Here is a 9,070-nt window from a genome sequence, read left to right on the forward strand (position 1 = left end):
AAAAAAAAAAAAGACGTCGTATTGCCAAAGCAATCCTGTGCAAGAAGATTGTTGTGGGCACCATTTCACTCCCTGACCTGAAAATATACTATAGAGCTGTGATAATCAAAACAGCATGATATTGGCACAAAAACACACATGTAGACCAATGGAACAGCATAGAGGTCATAGAAATAACCCCCCAAACACAGCCAACTTATTTTGACAAATAGTACCAGTCAATACAATGGGAAAAGAAAAACCTCTTTAGCAAATGGTGCTGGAAAAACTGAATACCCATCTGTATAAAAATGAAAGTAAACCCCTACCTCTCACCATTGACAAAAATCAACTCAAAGTCAATCAAAGATCTGAACCTAAGACCTCAAAGCATAAAACTACTGCCAGAAAACACTGGGAAAACACTAGGAGACAATGTGATCAGCAAAGTCTTCTTCAATAAGACCCCCAAAGCACAGTCAATAATCCCAAAAAGAGTCAAGTGGGATTACATCAGATTAAGAAGTTTCTGTATGACAAAAGACACAGTAATCAGACTGCCCTCATAATAGGGGGATATTTTTGTAAACTATGTCTCAGATAAGGGACTGATAACCAGAATACACAGGGAATTCAAGTGACTTAACTGAAAAAAAAAATGATCAACCCAATTAAAAGATAGAAGAATGAGCTGAAATACAACTCTCTAAGGAAGACATATGAATAGCCAAAGGCATATGAAAAAAATGCTCAATATCCCTCATCTCCCATAGGAGATGCAGATCAAAACCACAATGAGATACCACTTAACCCGTCAGAATGAATAAGATTTAAAAAAAAAAAAAGATAAGTGCTGGAGATGTGGTAAATGGGGAAATCTCATACACTGCTGGTGAAAATGTAAATTGGGTCAATGGACTGCCCCACCTTAGTTTCCCTGACTGGGTAGAGAGCTGCAGATGAAAGTGGGCTCTGCATGAGAGCTGAGACCTGCCCTATAGGGTAAGGAGAAGTAAAGAATTACTGAGAAGAAGAAAAAGAATCAGACAGAAGAAAATAAGCCACCTTTCTGGCAGGGAAGAGGGGACTCTGAAGTTGGGAGCTGGGGCTTGGACTGGACCTGGGGCCAATGGACAGCCCTGCCTCAGTTTCCCTGACAAGGGTAGGGGGATACAGATGGAAGTGGGCTCTGTTTGAGACCTGAGAGTTGCCCTATCTGGTGGGGAGGAACAGGGGGCTCTGAGGTTGGAAATTGAGGGTGGAGCTGGGGCCAATGGATGTCACCACCTCAGTTTCCCTGACTAGGCAGGTGGCTGCGGATGGAAATGGGTTCTGATTGAGAGCTGAGAGCTGTCCTTGCTGTTGGGGAGGAGGGGGAGATCTGAGGTTGGGAGTTGGGACTGGATTTGGAGCTAGAGCCAATGAATAGCTTCACCTCAGTTTCCCTGACTGAGTAGGATGCTGCAGATGGAAATGGGCTCTGCATGAGAGCTGAAAGCTGCTTTTTCTGGTGGGGAGGAGAAGAAATTCTGAGGTTTGGAGCTGGGGCTGGACCTGGAGCTGGGGCCAATGGACCACCCTATCTCAGTTTCCCTGACTGGGCAGGAGGCAGCATAGGGAAGTGGGAGCTGCTTGACAGTTGAGAGCTGCCCTATGGGGTGAAGAAAAGTAAACTCATTTTAGAAACTGAAAGGATAAACAGTGGTAGAATAAATTTAAAGATAAAACAATATTTTTAAAATGTGCAAAATGAAGAACAGTTTCCTTTCCCACAAACAGAAAATGCAAACACTTAAGAGCTGCTTTTTTTATTGTTTGGTTTTTTTTTGTTGTTGTTTGTTTGTTTGTTTTTCACTGGAAATTGCAGTAATCTCACTTCAGGTGTACTTGCCATTTATGGAATCCAACGGCTTTAAAATATCACTAAAATATACACCATGTTGACTGACTTTTTTAAACACTGAAGTGATATATTTCCATGTTCATATTTAGGTTAAAATTTAACTATAAATTTGCAAAAACAATTGACTTTCTGCTTCCCTCTTTCTCTAGAACACACCAGGCTTCCTCTCATAGAGAACGCAGTCTTTAAAGGAAGATTAAGAAAGATAATATTCAATCCATTTTATTGATTTTAAAAGATACAGCAATTTCCATATACTTCAATAATTTTTCAACATTTGTTGCTGTTTATCTTTGAAGCACAGCGATTCACACACAAAATTATCAGCAAGACTGGAATAAGCAAGAAGACACTATCTTGCTTATTACACATCCAGAGAACACAAACACAGTAAACACCATTTCCGTTGTATGCAGCTTAAAGAAAGGATAAAGGGAAAGAAAGAGGTGTATGTTGAGCAGCCAGTGAGTCCTGTACTGATGATGGGAAGGTAGAAAAAGCTTAGGTATGGAGCTAGTAAATGTGGTCTATTATTTAAGACCATTGTATTTTAAATTCTGATTTTTGTTATTTAGTTCATAACTAAATTATTTCCCTGTGGAACATACTTGCAGTCTTGGTAAGTTTTATGTGTACACATGCTGGTCACAGCAAACAGATAAAATGCCCTAATTATTTCACAAGGTATCCTCTACTGAAAAGGAAGATTAAATAATTTTTCCCCTAATATCTCCTGTTGCAGGTGTCAATGTGAATGAGTTCAGAGTAGCCATTAGTGCATTTTTATCAGTGCAAAACAAGTGTCTGTTGTTTGTATTTTGGGGAGGAGCCAAGAAAAAAGGCAAGAGTCTCCAATTACACAAATTACACTATTTGTGTTTTCAACAATAATAGGTAGACATAGTATCTTTTAAAAAAAGTTAATTAATTCAGTCTGTGTATATTATTACTGCTTGTAAAATGTATTGTCCCAGCATGAATAAATTGCATATAAGTAACACTATATCGATATGTGCAGCAGATGATTTTTTTTTCTCAAAGAACCTGAATTCAGTTGAGGTACCTTTTAAGTTCATTTTGTTAGAGATAGTTTAAGATACAGGCATTTCTCAGTGCTTCATTCCCCATGTGTAGATTTATAAATTAAGATTATGAATCTTTTTGTGAAATTGGGGAGATAATGTCTACCTCCATTTAACTAATAACCAAAAGATGTTGTTCACATCAAAGAAATGATAAAAAAAGACCATGTCACATTCCAAAGCCAAAAATAAGTAACGAGAATGTAAACACGGTGAATAATGTACTACTGCCAAGACTTTACCAATAGTGGAGCGTCAGAACTGTGAAGCTGCCTTCCTTTTATCTGGTTCCTATCCCAAAGCCAAGTTTCCCTGCCATTATACCTCTTGGAGGAGGTCCTCTTTCATCCCAGTCATTCATACATAATTCTGGTACCCACTATTCCACAGGAACCACCAGGCCTTTGATCATTGTGCCTAATATCCCTGTGTTCATCACCACCACCACTGGCTTCTCAACATCTTGCAGCTCCTGTTTTGATTTTTGCTTTTTTCTCTTCCACATTTAAATGTACTTTCCCAAAGAACAATTAGTTATGCAATTAAGATCATCTGAACTGATTCAAACATCAAAACCTACAAAACCAAAATTTGGAAGCTTTTCCCCAACACCGTAGGCATTGATGTGCAGTTCCACAATGTTTCCAAAATGCATGATAAATCCTTTTATTGCATTTTCATCAACGTCATGTGGCAAGTCACCAGCACAAAGTTGACCAACTGGATAACAAATTATTCTACAGTTGTCAGAGTCATTCTGTTCCATATCTCCTCTGCCTGGTTTGAGCCTCAAAGTTAAAAAAAAAAAAAAAAAAACAAAACCAGGTCATGCTCTAGCTCATTGTTCATGCACATGAGGTGGATGAGACTGAAATTCAGTTTTGCTTCAACTCTTGGCTTTGGTGGGTCCTGTGGCAGAAAAACAGGTTCTGCAAGAGGAAGAGGAGGAGACTTGTCTTCTTCTTGTATTCCACTTATGGTTTCAACTCTTCAGTCTTTGTTTCAGATTCTGGCTCAGGTTCAGGTTCATGAGAGAATTTTTCCAAAGGCTATCTATGCCATTAGTCACAGGGTGAGCTTAAAAGTAACCACTGTTAACATTTTCTTGCACAGGTTCAAGAGAAGGTTGTCTTTCTTCTTGTTCCTCTTCTACTTCCTCTTTAGATTCTTCATCAAGTTCTGGTTCAGAGTCCCTCAATACTTCATCTTCATTACAAAACACATCACTGTGAACATAAAACTTATTTGGATCAGATCTTTCAGGAGCCAGGACATGGCTGGCATGAATTTCCTCTCTGGCTGTCCACTGTAAGATAGCAAACCCAGACCTACACAACCAGTACATTACCCAAGGTTGTATGAGCATCACATGATGAATTCTAGTAGGACATTCGCTGAAGTCCAGAGATAATTCCTTGTGGAGTATATCATTTTCACCATGAACTTCTTTCTGGGGCTTTCCATTAGCATCGGCCCCTGATGACTATAGGTAGAATTCCTGCCATAATACCTTTGCAAATATTCTGGAGTTTTGTAGGTTTTAATGTCTCTGAATTAGTTCAGATGATTCAGCAAAGTACAATACTGCCTCACAAACTCCCTCTCTATGTGCAGCTGACAGGGCTCTCCATAAGCAAATCTCTACTGTCCAATGTCAAATGCTCCAGCCAACAGCAGCAGCAGGTACATTGTATGGAGATCAGCAGGGAGTCTCTGGGGATCTGCTGCCAGTGTATTCTTTTTTCTAGCTATCCACTCCCTCTGACAAACCTGAAGACTCAGAATCGGAAGTCTTTAGCTCTTTTCCCTCACAAACACCTCTTTCAGGATGGTAAGCAAAAAGAGGCTCAGATATACTGGTAATGCCTTTTTTTGTATTATGATCACAAACACTCGGCAGTCTCATTACTTCTGTAATGCTATTAATTATGTTAATGGCTTTCCTAATGCTTGTATTCCTAGCTTAACAAGTAATTTATTATCATAAAATATTTTAATTTGTTGACACAGTGGTATCTTTTCTTTGTCACCAAATGTATACTGTATTTATAAAATGAAAATATGAACAAAGCATTTTAAAATAATCTCAATTATTAGGCAACTCAACACATTACTATAGGAGACAAACTTGACTTAAGAAAAGTTTAATCCTGTATTCCTAGCTTAACAAGTAATTTATTATCATAAAATATTTTAATTTGTTGACACAGTGGTATCTTTTCTTTGTCACCAAATGTATACTGTATTTATAAAATGAAAATATGAACAAAGCATTTTAAAATAATCTCAATTATTAGGCAACTCAACACATTACTATAGGAGACAAACTTGACTTAAGAAAAGTTTAATCCTGAGACTAACACATGGCTTAATGGTGGACTCCCATGTAGTCAACCACAGTTTGAGTCCTGGACCCATCAGCTTAAAACTCATGTTGGATGTATGTGTGTGTGTGCCAAAAAAAGTCCCAAGAGGAGAATGGAGGAGAATTGTGATGTGGCCATCCTCTCGGGGAATGATTTCTTGCTTTGTGTTTCTTTGCCTCTCTCCATATCCCCCAGCAAATGCACAGAATCTATTGCAAAAATCTCTCTTTAAAAAAAAGAAAAGGAGGGACCAGCAGTTAGCCTAATGGCTATGTCACTGGACTCCCATGTAGTCGACTGCGGTTGACGTCCCGGACCCGGTGGCTTAAAACTCACGCCGGGCGTGTGTGTGTGCATGCCCAAGATCCCGAGAGGAGAATGGAGGAGAAGGGATTGTGGCGTGGCCTCCCCGCTGGGGGGTGATTTCTTGCTTTCTGTCTCTCTCTCTCTGTCTGTCTGGCGAGCACACGCGCCCTATAGTGAAAAACCTCCCCCCCCCCAAAAAAAAGTCTTCTTTCAGGGGCCAGCAGGTGGCCTGATGGTTAAGCTGCTAGACTCCCACCTGGTAAAACATGTTTTAAAAAGAACATGGCACTAAGCCAGTTTCTATCCTGAAATAATTATGTATAAAACAACACAAAGTCCTGAAGGTGGATAGGAGTGACCTAATTGTCAATAACATTTTTTCAGCAATGACAAAGACAATATGAAAAGAATATTGGTGGAAGCTTTGAAAGAGCACAAAGGAGAAAAGGCACTAATGGAGGGATTCTATTGCAAGTGACCAGATTTGGCTTTACATGAATGAGACCCTTGTATGTCACTGGGGATGGGAGTAAAATCGCTTATACTAGTATGTTAAGTACACTCTAAAAACAAGTTTAATCCTTTAAAAGGACCCACATTGAGAACAGAAATTTAATGAAGAGCCTTTCTTTAGTGAAACTACTTGACTTAGATCCATGCAAGAGCTTCTGTATTTCCTGCCAGAGCACATACAAATAGTTATAGGGCAGAAGGAGTCCTAATAAATTTTCTACTAATGAAAATGTATAGAATTAAAAATCTTTACTGGAAAAAAAAGATATATAGTAAAATTTACAGATAAGTTTTCTGTGTAAAATAAAGTTTTCATTGATTAACATTATTCATAGAGTGAAATACAACCTATTTTTACACGTTTATGTATTATGCATAGATTACCAGTAGGTAATTTAGTGTTTCATGGACTGGAAGAGTTTGCATTAGTGATATTTCACATTGGGAAATCCAAATTTAGAATGTTAAAATACACAACTACTTTGCTTTGAGTTCAGATACAAAGTAATTTTCCTTTCTCTAAAATAAGCATGCATTATATCTAACAATGGTTTCTAATACTGAAAGCTCTCACTTTAATGTTGATATAGCCTAGTTTTCTATCATGCTCTGTATAGCTTACTCTGCAAAGCCTTCCATATAACTCATATACACCCTTCCTAAAAAGCTATTGAGAAGATTGACTGCTTTATACTCTGAAATAATTTAAGTCCCAGTGGTTTATCAATTAGTACATTAGTAGAATTTTCCTCTATACTATGTGAGCTTGGTGGTATTTTGTGTCACAGGAGACTCATTCGTTAATGTTTATGTTACCTTTTTAAAATATGCTACAGTTCAGAATCTCTGTTTTTATGGAGTAAAGATCAATAAAAAAATATATTTTAAAAACATACCCCTATTTGTAGGGTAATTTGCATTGAAATACAAAGTTGTATACTTATTTATTTTTGTATGAATATGTGACTTTGTTATTTGTGCTATAATCAATTGACAAGTCCTTCTCAAGCTCTATCTGATCCCATTTCTATATTTGAAATTAAATAAATGTTTTATCAGCAGTTTTTAAAAAGAATTACTTATTACTTCATTTTATTTGTTATTATTATTTAATTTGTTTATTTTTTATTTTTTGGAGAGATTTTCGCTATAGGGCGCGTGTCTGGAACTCAAACTGCTACTGGCCATGTGGGAATCCACTACCTTAATTAGCAATTTACCAGATTATCAGAAAATGACCACCATGACACCTGCAAGCCCCTTGATCAGCAACTTGAGGATTACCAGAAAATTAGAATTTCATCAGGAGCACATCTCTGGAAAAGAAAAAAAATCAGTAAGAAACGCAGGCTTTCATCCAGTTCCTCATGTGGCAGAAATCTGCATTTCCTGCTTCCTCCGTGTGAATCTGACTACCTCCAGAGATCAGGAAATAAGAAATCCTCTCCCAAGACTTCATTTCTCTGGAGATGCTCACTAAAATTTGTCATTGGTTTTGGGAATTGGTAACTGGGGCCACGTTTTCCAAAATAACTTCAACTTCTGCTACAGATGTAACTGCAGTCCTGTTGGGAGGTGAGGTTACAGGATCACAGTTCTGTATTCCAGGACTGACAGCCCCTTTGAACTCACTCTCTGTCCTTACCATCACCCTGCGCCCTTTATTCTAGCAGCAGGAAGAAGTAAAGTGAGTACTGTATATTTTGGTATGCCAGGCAGAGTATGAGTGGAAAGGAAGTGCATCAAAAGGCAAAGCGTTCTTGTCTGGAATATGGATTCCATGGAGCTAAATGCAGAACAAGTGTCAAAACCAGAAGGAAATAATTACTTAGTCATGAGTTGACTCGTAGAAAAGTCATGTGGGTCCAAGGCCATAGGCACTCCCTAACTTCTCCTAACTTAATTGAACACAATCCTTACTGTTCATCATTATGAACTTTTTATGTATGAAGACATAAATCTGTATCTCCCTAAGTTCTCTAGGATAATTTGGTGATTAATTTTGTGACCATTTTTTAATTTTATATAAGATTAAGAAACATTTCCAGTATTAGGAGAGTATTCTTTCAGTACTTAACTTCTTCTTTTTTTTTTTTTTTTGGAGAGATTTTCACTGTAGGGCGTGTGCACTCGCCAGACAGACAGAGAGAGACAGAGACAGAAAGCGAGAAATCACCCCCCAGGGGGGATGGTCACGCCGCAATCCCTTCTCCTTCATTCTCCTCTCAGGATCTTGGGCATGCACGCACACATGCCCGGCGTGAGTTTTAAGACACCGGGTCCGGGACACGAACCACGGTCAACTACGTGGGAGTCCAGTGACATAGCCATTACGCTAACTGCTGGTTCCCTGGTACTTAACTTCTTGTGATAAGTTGTCTGTGATTAAATTATTGTATAATGATCAGAAATAATTAATATAGCTTTTATACTTTGTCTTAGCATATTTTATACTTAATGGAGACAGAAACTGTGTGGTATCAGAAGACATTTGTTATCGCTTCTCGGCCTTTTGGCTAAGATCAAGTGTAGAAGACATTTGTTATCTATTCATTGTGATAAGACTCTGTTCCTTCTTGAAGGCAGGGAAGGAGACTAAAACAAGGTAGCCTGATAAACTGAGATTTACATATTAGAAAAAAGTCCTGGTCTTCAGTAGCTTTTAGAATAAAATTATGCTATATTATTGTGTTGCTGTCCAAAATTTTTCTTAATGTCATTCCCAAGCTCAATGTGTACCTTAGTACTATTTAAATATATTTAGAAAATAATTTCTCCAACCTCTACTTATTTTTTATTAAAAAATTATTTATTCAATTATTATTTATCATCATAGTCTTATTTATATTACATTGAATTGCATATAACTTTATAGTGTATTACATTGGTTTTCTTTTTTTTTTTTTTTTTGAGGGGCTTTC

At 37.8% G+C, this 9,070-nt stretch overlaps 3 pseudogenes; 2 read left to right on the forward strand and 1 right to left on the reverse strand.

The window, feature by feature from the left end:
* LOC102471149 (vomeronasal type-1 receptor 3-like) overlaps window positions 1-2,276 on the forward strand; it is an 18,677-nt pseudogene extending 16,401 nt beyond the window's left edge.
* An 825-nt stretch (window positions 2,277-3,101) lies between these two features.
* The window catches only part of LOC102471572 (ras GTPase-activating protein-binding protein 2 pseudogene), a 41,919-nt pseudogene continuing 35,950 nt past the window's right edge, over window positions 3,102-9,070 (reverse strand).
* On the forward strand, window positions 8,646-8,813 carry LOC114008793 (uncharacterized; annotated as a pseudogene).

The sequence above is a fragment of the Tupaia chinensis genome, unplaced genomic scaffold (genome assembly GCF_000334495.1).
Source record: "Tupaia chinensis unplaced genomic scaffold, TupChi_1.0 Scaffold000390_1, whole genome shotgun sequence".
In the NCBI taxonomy this organism is placed as follows: domain Eukaryota; kingdom Metazoa; phylum Chordata; class Mammalia; order Scandentia; family Tupaiidae; genus Tupaia; species Tupaia belangeri.